General features: G+C 39.3%; 1 protein-coding gene across 3 annotated transcripts in view; it reads right to left on the reverse strand.

Annotated features, from left to right (window-relative positions):
• The window catches only part of PTPRG (protein tyrosine phosphatase receptor type G), a 676,041-nt gene that overhangs the window by 169,464 nt on the left and 493,019 nt on the right, over nucleotides 1–13,558 (reverse strand). The window lies entirely within an intron of this gene.

The raw sequence follows: 13,558 nt of genomic DNA on the forward strand, positions 1-13,558 counted from the left end.
GAGAAAATAATATGATTTCTTCATAGAGCACGTAGTCCATTTATTTAAGCAACAGTACTCAGGATCTTTCAATTCCCCCAGCAGATCAGCTGGAAAAAATGGCCCCAGTGCGGGAGGTGTAGGTAACATTTAACCAAGAAGAAGCTTATCTTATAAAAACTGCTGTTGACAATAACCAGAATAAATCACTCCTTAGAAAACAATACAAGGGCCAGCCCCATGGCCGAGTCGTTAAGTTCCCGTGCTCCACTTCTGCGGCCCAGGGTTTCACAGGTTCAGATCCCGGGTGCCAACATGTCACCACTCATCAGGCCATGCTGAGGCAGCGTCCGCCATAGCACAATCAGAAGAATCTACAACTAGAATATACAACCACTTACTGAGGGCTTGGGGAGAAGAAGAAGGGAAAAAAAAGAAGATTGGCAACAGATGTTGGCTCAGGTGCCAATCTCTAGGAAAAAAAAATGCAGATAGATCTCCTGTAGTTGAATGTGATGAGCTCATCTTAAATAGCAACTTGGGTATATAAGACTAGTGTAGTGGGTAAGTGCAAAGTTTTTGAAACCATGCTGGTAGACCCAGGTTCAAAATCCTACTCGTCCACTTGACAGCTGTGTAATCATAGGAAAGTTAATTACAATCTCACTATGCCTCAATTTCCTCATCTGTAAAATGGAGATTACCCCCCTCAAGCTCATAGGCTTATTAAGAGGATTCAATGAATATTTAGCACAGTGCCTAACACATCCAAGATTCTTTAAAAATGTAGCTAGAGCCACTCTGTCCCCAAAGAGGCAGGCATGTCCTGCCAGTACCCAACAAGGTACACATAAATACACACAAGTTAGAAACATAATTCTATTTCTGATTACAGACAGACCAATAGTTTTGGGGTTCAAAGCTAAATTCAGTCAATCACAAGCCCCTCCTATACCCACCCCTGTCTTTCATTTCAATAAAATGGTACCATCCTTAAATCCAGTAGATCAAACCCAAAACAGAAGAATTATTTTGGTTCCTCTCTTTTTTGCCACACCTACATATGATGTATCAGAAAGTCCAGAATATTCTACCTCCTATGTACCTCGAATCTGTACACCACCTCTCTCCAGCTCCTCCATTCTAACTCTAGCCTAGCCCACTACCACTGGAATCTAAAAAAGCTCTAACAGTCTTTTGTTTTAAAAGAAAAACAAAACAAATGACAATATAATGATACCTTGTCTGATTGACTTGAGGTGGCCCTGAGCACCTGGATATTTAAAAGCTCCGTAGGTGATTCTGAGAGCGAGAACCACTGAGCTAGAATGATCTTTTGAAAAGTAAATCCAGGGCCAGCCCCGGTGGCCTAGTGGTTTAGTTTGGCGTGCTCTGCTTCAGCGGCTCAGGTTTGGTTCCTGGGCATGGACCTATACCACTCGTTTCAGTGGCCATGCTGTGGGTCACATACAAAAAACAATACCACAGCTCACATGCAAAAAAAAAAAAAAAAAGAGGAAGATTGGCAGATGTTAGCTCAGGGTGAATCTTCCTCTGCAAAAAAGAGCAAATCTAATCACAACACATGCCTGCTTAAAAGTTCTCCAGGATCTTGGCCCAACCCACCAGTGAATTCGTATTGCCATGATTCCCATGGTTCACTATAGTCCGGGCCCCCTGGCCTCCCTCCTTCTCTTCAGAAAGTCTGAGGATATCACTGCCTTTAGCCTTTGCCCAGCTGTCCCCTCTGCCTAGAACACTTCTCGCTCAACTCTTTGTAGGGCAGGTTCTCCCTCTTCAGATCTCAAGCTGGCCCATCCCAAATATTTGCTAACTCATCACTCTGTTTAGTTCTCTCCTAGCACCAATCGCAGCCTGTCCGTACTTGGAACTCAGGATGTGGCCCTGGTGATCCATGCATCTGAGGAAAGCCAGGCTGGAGGGGCCTCAAAGTTTAAGTGGGTCAGAAGTCCTCACCTCCTCTAGCGACACCAAAGTACCACCTATAGCACATCTTCTCTCATAGCACTTACTACATTTCACTTTAACGACCTGTTTAAACAGCTGCCTCCCGTCCTGGGCTGAGAGCTCCCTGAAGGCAGGGTTCACACTTCGTTTAATTTGATTTTATATTCCCAGCTCCACTCAGTGTCAGCAGAGAGCAGACACTAACAAATGTTTGTTTTCTGGAAAGAACAACAGGTAGCTATTAATGAGGTGAAGAAGCAGAAAGAAAAAGGGGAGGAAAAAGATAAAAGAAAACTTCATCCAGGGGATCTAGCGAGTTGAAAGAACTCTGGGATTTATGTTCAAAGAATTTGATTCAAGTCCTGGCTGTGTATTGGCTGTAGGACCTGACAATCATTCTGGGCAAGTGGACAATGATGTACACCTGCCAGGGTGGACCCGTGGGGGTAAAATGAAAGGATGTGTGTGACAGCAGGCATTACGCTCCACAGTGTGCAGACCAGGGTTATTATTCTGAGGTGGGCTTTGGTTTTATTTCTTTCAATTCACAACTGAAAAGTGGTACATTTGATAAAGGAAGACTTTAGAGGGAAAGACAAAACCAAAATAAATAAGTAAATAAAATAGTAAGTATTAACAAAGATTGCTAAAGCAAGTTTCCTACCTTTTTTTTTACAGATCATAATTTGTTCCTAATTGCTTAAACACATAGTCTTCAAAGTCACATTACGTTGGTTCAAATCAAAGTTTCATCACTGAGGTGTGGCAGTGGTCAGCACACTGTGGCCATTGGGAAAATCCCACCAACTGACTGTTTTGGTAGATTAAGTTTTATTGGAACACAGCCATGCCCTTGGTTTACCTATTGTCTGTGGCTGCATTTGCACTACAACAAGAGTCGAGCAGTTGAGGCCTGCAAAGATACGTCATGGCCTGCAAAGCCAAAGATACTTATTATCTGGCCCTTTATAGAAAAAGTCTGCCAATCCCAGCTTTAGGAAAATAAATTACTTAACTTCTCTAAGCCTCAGTTTCCTCAATCTATGAAATGGAGATACTAACAGTATTTCCCACACAGGGTTGTTGAGAAAGTCAAATGACTTAATCCACATAAAATACTTAGCACAGTGCCAGGCATATATGAAAAACATAAATTTTGAATAGTAAATATTTTGGTTAAATTATCAGTGCTAAACTCCATCCAATCATCCAACCACTCACGTATTCATTAATTCACTCACTAACTCATACATTCAACAAATCTTTACTAAGCACCTAATCAATGCCAATGATTGAACGAGGATATATTTTACTGCAGATATATCTATTGGATGAACAAACAAAAAGAAAAACAAACAATGGAATTTTTCTGTCTGTTATGTGCTCAAAGCCCATGAGTTATGTAATAGTGATATGAGTATTAGTACTACGTCAACCAGACTTTGAGTTTTGTTTAGTCTGAAGAGGCACTGCAATAGGGAGCCCAGTGCCTCTCCACAATAAGCCGTCAAAAAATCTTTGGAGAATGATGGATTGACTTGTGGTTGTTACAAAGGGTCCAGCTACCAAGCAGGCAGGTTTCAAATGATGATGCAGAAACTGGCCAAGTTTTATAGCGTAGTAAGTGAGCTGTGTCTATCTGTAAGCATCACATGAAAATTGCCCAAAATCTAGAAACAGGTTTTTGTAGGTATTGTGTTATTCAGACCTTGGTATCACTGCAAAAGTAATTCAGAAAGGCTACGAGAGCACCGAGAAAATGTGAGAGCTGTTTTAGAATGTTAAATCTGCAAAGTTCAACACTGTTATATAAGGCGTCGCGCAATAGTTTTGTCGGTAGAACAGTACAGAGAAGGAGCCACCTCTGGCAGTTTGTCAGCTAACCTGGAGAGGTCCCCTTTAAGTTTTCAAGCTTTCTTATAATTTCAGATGAAACATTTGTAAAAGATATTGCATGCTTTATCTCCTTCTTAAACATAACCTGAGCCTCAGTAAACGATTAAGGTTGGTCCCTTCTAATAATAACTGGGTTACTAGGTTCTAATAGAGCCAAAGTCTCCAGGTGTATACCCCATGCTAAGCATCCCTAGAAGAAGCTAGAGCTCTGGGGAGTTCTCTCATAAACGTAGTGCGTACACTTCAGTGTACAGATGCAGTAACACATAAACTGATTTCTCTGAATCTTCAAAATTATTTAAAAATTACTGTCTGTGTATTAGCTTTTCAAGATTGTCAGGTGACTGACCCATATATAAGTTGGGTGCCAATATGAGGTCTCTTTAAGCATCAACTCTAACATGCAGAGGTCCTTTGGTTAAAATGGCCCTCCCATAGTCACTGACGTCCAAGACGAAATGAGTGTTGTGATTTACCTTTTATCTTAATTTTAAATTGAAGTGGAATATAAAACAGCAAAGCATACAAATATTGTGTGAATTTTCATAGATGTATATACCCATGTAACCTCAGTCTGGATGAAGACAAACATTTCTAGTACCCCAGAAGGCTCCTTTCTGACCACACCCCCCCCCCCCATTCATACCTCCATATTACTTATATATCTATTAATGGAATCATATACCAGTTTTCTTGGTTCACCTGCTTTCACTTATCATCAGATCTGTGAGATTCATCAATGTTCCATGTAGCAGTAGTTTGCTTTTTATTGTTGTAGAGAATATTATTTAGCCAACAATTTGCTGTTTTAGTGGAAAGTTCTTTCTCTTTCTGTCATATAAACCATCACCAATTTGATGCAGTTTATGGAAAGCTTTTCAGCCAATAAAGTACCCAAGAGTGGGGGGAAACCTTTCAAGAAAGCATGCAGCACAGAAATGATATCGAATTTGAACCGTATTCAAATGGTACCAAAAGGCATGACCAATACTATGATAGATTCTCAATCTATCCCATGACCATGGGAGTCAGCCGAGCATCATGGTCAAGTGACAGAACTTTAATAAGAGTTGGCAGACCTTAAGGTTTGGGTTCTGGCTACCTGGCTGACTTTGGGCTAGTCATTTAACCTCTTGAGACTTAATTCCCCTAACTTTGAAATTAAGACAAAATCTCAATAACGTCCTATAACTATCATGAGAATTGATATGATAATCCATTTATTGAGTAAGCGCTCTCAGATACTATATTATTATATTATAGTAACACAACACATACAATACAATATACATGGAAAGTATATTACTGTCAATATATGCAAACCTTGATTGGTCAGTTCAAAACATGAGAGTAAGCTTATTTTTTGAACAGCCCTCCTACTTACATTCTCTCCCACTATTAGAATGTGTCTTGGATCAATCAATACTGTGCCTGATACAGTTACACTCCATAATCTAAGTTTAAATTCTTAGGTAATAAAGAGAAATTAATAATACTGACTTCAAGCACATAGATAAGTGACACATTAATTCTCTTCTTTTGGCTTAGCTGTCAGTGAAGCATAAACACGAGTTTCGGTCTTTCCTCCATTATCAATCACCTTTCACAGAGCAGTAACCCACCTGCTCATATTCCCAACCCCTTGAAATTCTGTTGATATGACTTAAACCTACAGAATAAAATTTTAGTTGGGACTCTGTGCCCAAGATAAACATTCTTTTTAATCTCCTGAGGGAAAGTACATTTTTCGTTTGTGATTTTCAGTCATTTGCATTAGTGTTGAGAAGATAAACCAATATGAGGGTCATCCATGAATTTTAGATACTCTGTATACTACCTCTCAGGAAAGCTGCAGGAGATTAAAATTCTGTCTGGTTGGAAGTTGGGCCACTGGGGTATAGAATAATCATGAGGCAGGATGATAAAAGAAGAGACAAACGTGATGACGGCCTGAAAATCCTTATAAGTTTTGACTGCCCCTGTACAAGTGATGCATTCAGCTAAATCTCATTTTAGCAAGGTTATGTCCACTAATACCAGCCCAAGAGTATAAATTGCCATGTTTATTTTGGTTTTAAAAAAATTACTTTTTATGGGGCCAGGCCTATGGCTGAGTGGTTAAGTTTGTGCACTCTGCTTCAGCGGCCCAGGGTTTCGCCAGTTTGGATCCTGGGCCCAGACCTAGCACTGCTCATCAAGCCATGCTGGGGTAGCATCCCACATGCCACAGATAGAAGGACCCACAACTAAAAAATATACAACTATGTACTGGGGGGCTTTGGGGAGAAGTAGGGAAAAAATACTTTTAAAATTAACTTAGTATGTTTAGAGGTCAACATTTCTTTTTCTGTTTCCTATTGAATTTCTTATGTAACTTAAACAGTTGTAGTGCTTGAAGCAATCAGGCTACAACAGATATAAAGGAAGAAGAATGAGATTTAGCAATAGCACAAGAACTTTGAGAGTTAAAATGATGACTTCCAAACCAAAAATGCCCCATGCTGATGAGAAACTTGTCAAGTGGGTACTGGCATAGTTGCTTATTAGAGCCTTTCAAAATTGATACTGGGCATACTCATTGACCCAGGAAATCTACTTCTAAGAATTTATGTTAAAAAACCTTGAATAAGTGGATAAGGGCAAAAATGTGAATATAAAATTGCAGTGTTGCTCATTATAGGAAAAAACTGGAAACAACTAAAAAAGTCCATTAATAGTTAACTAATTGAATTATGGTATCACGATGCAGTGTAACACGATGAAGTGTTACAAAGGATAGGGGAGCTAGCTCTCATGGCCTAGTGGTTAGAGTTTGGCATGCTCCTCTTCAGCGGCCTGGGTTCAGTTCCTGGGTGCAGAACCACACCACTCATCTCTCAGTAGGCATGCTGTGGTGGTGGCTCATATAGCAGAACCAGAAGGACTTAGAAGTAGAATATACAACTATCTTCTGGGGCTTTGGGGAGGGGAAAAAAAAAGAGGAAGCTTGGCAACAGATATTAGCTCAGAGTGAATCTTTCCCAGCAAAAAAAAAATAAAAAGAATAAGAAAAATCTTTATCTATCAACATCAAGACCTGACTATGACACATTACTAGGGTCAAAACTACTTTATAGCAGAATTCCATCCTATTTAGGTGACACATATTTTTAAATGCTTTTAAAACTTCCAACAGCAGATAGAGCAAACATCAGCAGTTCCCTCCAGAGGATGGGATCAAGGGCATCCCATTTTTCCCTTCTCCTTAATGGAGCCTTACGTTGCTTGACATTTGGACAACGTGATTATTTCTAGAACTAGGAAAAAAGTTATTTGTATTTTGAAAAAACATTGTATTCAAATGTTCACATATTTGTATATCTCAATTTTGATAAATTTGTATGCATATCAAATTTGACATGCATATTTTGTGATGTTGATTTATATATATAACGAATTTGGTATATTTGCATTAAATATACAAATGGTAAATGAATTAATTCATATATGCCTATATTATAGCATGTTTTGGCAAATACAACCAAGGGCAAGTGGTGGGAATAGTGCTGCCTCAGTTTCCAAGGGGTTGCTGTCTTTATGACATACTGTCATAGGTTGTAAAACCAGAGCTTGACTTCTTGATGGCTGGTAACACACCACATTCTCATACCACTAATCTTTACTCCCCTTCTCCTCCCCTGTGAATCTGCATGAGGGCAGAAAATGCAAATGTTGAATCTCTCAGTGGCCTTTGAGAGCCTGGCCTCACCCTGACCTGTGTGAGGAAAACAAGGAAGTGTTTTGCTAAGAAGCTGTTTTCCCAAACACGCTCAGAGTGAAATCAGCTCTCCGACAGGAATCATTTTCTTATCCCATGAATTGTAATGCATGCAATTCTTTATACTGGAATAGGGTTTCTGTTGACATGGTCTGTACCGAAAGGTGGATAAGACGTGAAGAAATGACCCCAGAGTGCGCTGCTGGAAGAACAGCCACGGCAGAGCGCTGGAGCATAGACACACATGATGCCAAACTGGAAGAGCAACCTTGAGGGTGAGTTGCTGTTTTTCTTTCCCATTCCTCAAGGACCGCCCCCCCTGCAGACATGACCACATCCACACATCTTAGGGACATGGTAATGTTTTTGGCTTGACCTGGTAACCATTACAATCTCTTTCATTTCACCTCCAAAACTAGTTTCAATGATTTCAGTCACTGCCTCTAGAATGCCCAGATAGGTTCTGCAGAGGACCATCCCACATGCTGGCCACAATCTACTCTTCAAAATCATCACAGTTAGTTATCTATTGGGAGGTTATAAAGTGCCGCACATTACACCAAGTGTTCTATGTTCATTGTTTCACTATGTTCTATGTTCATTGTTTCACTTTGCCCACAACAACCCTATAAAGTAAGAACAAGTAATCATTCAAGTGGTTTGCCAAAAGTCACAGCCAGAAAGTGGTGGTGGTGTAGGGCTCAAATCTGAGGCCATGTCTTTCTGGTACAGCCAATGCTGTTGACAATATCATCGTAATTCCTATACCCCATATGCATGGTTTCTCTTCATGTATGGCCCCATAACCATTTGTCCAATCCTTTTAATTCTTAAGGATGGTAGGAGTCACCAAAAATCTTTTTAAAAAGCCATACAGTTTCACACACGCAAGTGGGTAAAGGCTTTAAAGACAGACATGCAAAAAGAACAGTCAGATTCCCTAACTTGTGTAGGAAAAACAATATTTTGGTGGGAAAATAGATATTTAAGGGAAAAAGACCCAGGGTGAACAATATTTCAGGAAGACCATGTGAGAAAATAGCAAGTTCCATTTATTTCACAACTTCCAGAACCTTTGTTATGCTAAACTGCACTGTCAGTCTCTAAGAGGAGGAGGTTATTCTCGACTAGATAGCATTTCCCAGGACTCAGTCAAGGTTGAGCATCTTCCAGGTCTAGTGCTCCTCAAAGTATATGTTGGGAAAGGCTGGTCTAGCGAATTCCAGAGCATCATCTTCACCAACGGTTCAGAGCTCCAGAAGGCAAAGGCAGTGCCTGTCAATGTGATTTAACTTCTCCACGAAGAACTGCACGACAGGGCACACAATTCTACTCGAGGGACTCACCAGAACAATTCTGGGAAGATAACATTTACATATTATTCTATATAGTGTACATATATGAAGGGACACCAGGCTCTCAATCTGGCTCTGTGAATCTTGCCTGCATAAAGATTCCAGAACTAGAACCTCTTCACATGCAGCCCTACAATCTCCAAACCAATGACGTCCCACAAAGCACTCCTGCTTCATCCTGGACAGCTGGCTTCCAGTAATTTATATGGTAAAAGAGATGCCTCCTAAAGTCCCAAAGTGTGCATATTCAGACACCATTTCAAAGATCTAGTGTCATAAACTATTTTCATTGATTGCAGAGGATCTACCAATTTGTAGCCCTTGAAATTCTTACCAGCATGTACTGTGGATGTAGAGAAAAAGGGAAACAATTGAAAAGACAAACGAATACCCATGTGCTTAGAAATGTGAATGGATTGTACAGAATACTGGTGTTCTGCAACATTACTTAGTCAAGAAATATGAAGCAATACAAATGCTAATGGGATCGTATGCTGCCTTCCAAACTGTATTGCACTGCTGGTTAACTTTTCACACATGCAGGTCCTGTCTCCCTGACAAACTTGCAAGGCGGGGTTGAGTATCATTCCCTTTTTTAGCACCTACTCCAGTGCCAAGCATGCTGACATTGCCGAATAAATCTCTGCTGAGTGGATAAATGCCTTCATATTATGGAGGCATAAAAGGGTATTTACTTATTTTGTACTCAATGCAGTAATGCTGTTGGGAAGAATCAGCACCTGAATATAGAATGTCTGATGTAATCCATTCTAAAATAAAATCAGTTATTAGCATGTTGAAGAAAATAAGAGTGTTGGGTCATGAGTTGGCAGTTCAATAGCAATGAATTCTTTTTGCAGATGTCTTTTCTCTTATCCTTTCTCTTTCAGTCAGGGTCCAATCAGGAGACAGAAATCACATCAGTAATTTAAATGGGGAAAACTTAATATAAAGAATTGCTAATGACTAAAAGGTGGCTAGCCAACAAAAGTGTTGGGGGGAGGGGCTCTAAGAGGAACAGGAGAAGCACATGCAGAAAGTATCTACTACATCCAGAACAGAGAGAGAGTGAGCAAGGAAGAAATTAAGAACTCAGAAGACGGCCCTCTCCACAAGGCTGATATTCAGACCTCTTTGGAGTGGGTGTGGATGACACAAAAACATACAACCCATAGCAAGGAACTTGCCAGAGGGTGTGAGGTGGCAAAGGTCCATAGGACTGGCCCACCAGGTAGCAGAGAAACTTGCTGGAGAGTGAGAGCTAGCCAGAGCATATCCAGAAGAGTGGTTCATTGGATGGTGGAGAAATTTAAAAGAAAGCATAGGCATAGTACAGAAGAACTGCTAAGGATACAGGTGGGCTGGAGTTGGGCTAAAGCAGCAGCCCACCTAATGGTGAAGAAACTTGCTGGAGGGTGTGGGCTAGAGCTGTTATGAGAGCCACTAAGATGACTGCCACTAGGCCTGCCTCTTCGTGGTCAGCTGCCTAGCAAGCCCACGTAGCTCACAGAAGCAGGAGGGGAGCCTCACTCTTTGCAGTGTTCCCCAGGGCCCTCTATTGACAAAGCCTACCATTGTACCACCCACTAAAGAAGAAATGTTTCCAGGGTTCATTCAGCTCAAACTTCACAACAATAGGCAAAGCAAGGGGGATTTGTAACTGAGGCAATAAATGGCTAACTGGTACACTTTCCACTAGAGAGTCTGAGTGAGAAGGTAGAGATTTCCAATGATTCATCATCAACAGATGCCACAAATTCTATAATTAATAATTATGATTAAAGGATTTTTCTCTCTGTAACAGAATTAGGAAATAAGAAGCAATCAGTACAATGCCTGACACAAGTAGGCTCTCAATAAATAGGTAACGAATGAACAAAAAAATGTTTGTAGTGTTTTATCTTTGACCACGTTAAAGTGGTCTAGTTAAAGGGTTCTGGTTAGTTTGCCAGTTTCTGGAGGGAATAGTACTAATCAGATGTGTTTTGCACATCTTCTTTGTTACAAGGTAAGTTAAGAAAACTCACTATGATATGTAACATATATTACTCAAAACTCAATTACATGGAACAAATCTGGAGAGAAGTCTTAATCTATTTTACATAATGTTATTTATATCAGAAATAAACATTTCTTCAAGTTAACAGGTTATTGCCCAGGACTTAGAAACATTTTGGTTGAATTACAAAAAACTGTTTCATCATCAAGGTACATATTGTAACAACATTTCATAACCATTTCTTTACACTGTAGGCCTATCAGTATCCCCTTAGTGGCCCAGAAACCTCCATTTTATGAAAACATGGGGGATACAAAAATCTCAACTGAAATTTGGAGATGATTAATCATTTTATAGAAGTAGCCTTCATTGTGTAAGAGATTCACCATACACATCTTTGGAACAGCAGGCTCCTATGATGCATCTAAGAATCTAATTCTATTGACAAAATTTTTATTGAGACATAATCCATCTCAGGCATGCCCACTGTGAAAAGTAAGATATAACCAACCATATGTCTGTAGTTTCTATTTCTACAACTAGCTGCTTCACATTTCTCTTGTTCTCAAAATTAATTGGAACATCTTGAACACCTCGAATTTATAGGTGAGAGAGATCATGGTTCAATATAGGAAATCAAGTTCTTAATGCTGAGAGTAGCCTGACACTGATATTTCCAGTGAAGATAATCAAGAAAAGAGACAGCTATCATTTTTCTTCTCAATAAGGTTCTTACACTAATAGCAATTATTATTTTCTTCCCATAAGACATATAATCCCTTAGAAAGGACACTAGGCATAAGTTGTACACCCACAGTTATTCAGTTCTACAAAAACAGATAAAATTAAAAAGATCTTTTTCTACATGAAATTGCTACATCACAGAGCCACACTACATGAAACAGATCAGTATCTGTTTCTAGTGGAAAGCACAGCTTTACTAAAGACATTGTGAGGTCTTGAGGAGGTCGCAGGGGACCAAATAAATTCAGGACTAGGACTGAAAGAGAATCACATATCGACACCACAGGAAAGATAACATTCGGTCACTGGATTCCTAATGGAGCTCTCCCTCTCTGATCTCACTTTCCTGCCTGAGGCAGGCTTTCAGTGCTTTCCTTTAGTGTGTGGTGTCTGCCAAGATGGTTCATAAACATGCTACCTAACTCTGATGCTAGAGTCCATTTAAGATTAAAAAAAAAAATCACCCACCATGAGCCAGTGATACTGTCCCTGCCCCTCTCTAGATTCCATCTCTGTGTCCATAAGGCAAAACCACGTAAGTGATAGAAATATCACCTTCTTTACAGTTTTGGTATAGAGAATGTAATTTTACCTGGGTAAAATATATATGAATATAAATATATATATAGTATAATAATTAGATTCAATAGGATTATCATGAGAATAAAATTTGGAAATTCTATTTTAGATATACAACGAGAAACATCAGTCATGATACAACCTTGACACTGATGTGAAAAATAGTAATAATCCCCAAATTTGTGAATACTACCACAGAAAATAATTGTACCAGAAATCTGCACATTGAAGCAGGAATGGCATCTGTCATGCTCATTGGTGTATCCTAAGCACATAGTGCAGTGTTCATTGAACGTTCGTTAAATGAACAAATTAACAAACTCGAGAAGAGACCAAGACCCAAGTTGATGTGTGAATGATGGACAACTTGTTACTAGATAAGTGATCAGCTCCTGATTACTCAAGTTACACGTCAAGGGCTCCATGTCATGCCTAGAATTGTAGGATCTGTGACTTGTAGACCCTCAACTGCCCAAACTGGAAATGCTGAATCCACTCACATTAAAGCTCCATTATGTGCTCCCTTTGCTAGTTTCATATCCACTCAGAGGCAACTCCACCATACCCTTCTCCAGAAAGTATTCCCAGAACCTTGTGGTCTTAAATCCCTCTCTAGGCAAGTAAACTAACACGCATCTGAAGTGATGTGAAAATCAAATCGAGGCTTTCTATGCTGTATCTATATTAGGAAATCTTCACTCTCCTATTGACAGTGTGGTTTTATAGTTGTTGATTTTACTTGTCCATATTAGAAATTCATTTGCAGCAACACATTAATACCAATTTTGAATTTCCTCAAGTTTTATTTGCTGGAAAAAAAGTCATGTCAAAGTCTAATAAAACTATGACAGTAATTAACCCAAATCACACACCGGAACATTAATATAGCTATTCGGCTACTGCTGCTAATACAGATGCCGTAGAAACACAATGAATTTTCCCCCTGACAATGACTAAAGCATGTTATTTGTCTTAGTGAAACTCCACCCATAGATATCTGAGGACAATTGTTTCATCTTCCCAATTTCACTATAACAATGAAGTTCTACATCTATTAACAAAAAATATAGGTACTCATAACTCTAAAATGACCATACTTCTTTAACCAATGTTTTTCCCAAAAACTAGAGTTAAAATAATTATTTCATTATTTTAATCATCATTAATTAAGACATTAACTACAGAAAATTTAGAAAATACTTATAGACAAACTTAAAAAAACTCAAAATCAAAGTTTATCCTGTCATCAGATGTAAACAACACTAATACTTTGGTATATAG

This window comes from Equus quagga, chromosome 1 (assembly GCF_021613505.1).
Source record: "Equus quagga isolate Etosha38 chromosome 1, UCLA_HA_Equagga_1.0, whole genome shotgun sequence".
Lineage (NCBI taxonomy): Eukaryota > Metazoa > Chordata > Mammalia > Perissodactyla > Equidae > Equus > Equus quagga.